We start from the raw sequence: 366 nt of genomic DNA on the forward strand, positions 1-366 counted from the left end.
ATTCACGTATCTCCGTGTTTTATTTATCATATCCTTTTTTTTTAATTCTTTCCCCCTTTGATGTTTCTCCTTTATTTATTTATTTATTTCTCTGTTCATTTTCCCTTTTATTCTTCTTTGTATGTAGTTTCCTCTTTCGTTTCCTCAATTTCGTTTTCTTTTTTCCATATCTTTGTGTCAGTTCCTTGTTTTTGTTTTTTGTTTCGTTTTTATATCTATGTTATTTCCCGTTTCCGCATTTTTCTCTTTCTGTTTGTTTCTTTCTTTTCTTTTCTTTCTTCTTTTATCTTATAATTCCTTTCTTCCTTTCCTTTTCTTATCGATGTATTTATTTTCTCTATTTCTATCCTCTTTTCCTGTTGAGTC

This window comes from Penaeus monodon, chromosome 33 (assembly GCF_015228065.2).
Source record: "Penaeus monodon isolate SGIC_2016 chromosome 33, NSTDA_Pmon_1, whole genome shotgun sequence".
NCBI lineage: Eukaryota > Metazoa > Arthropoda > Malacostraca > Decapoda > Penaeidae > Penaeus > Penaeus monodon.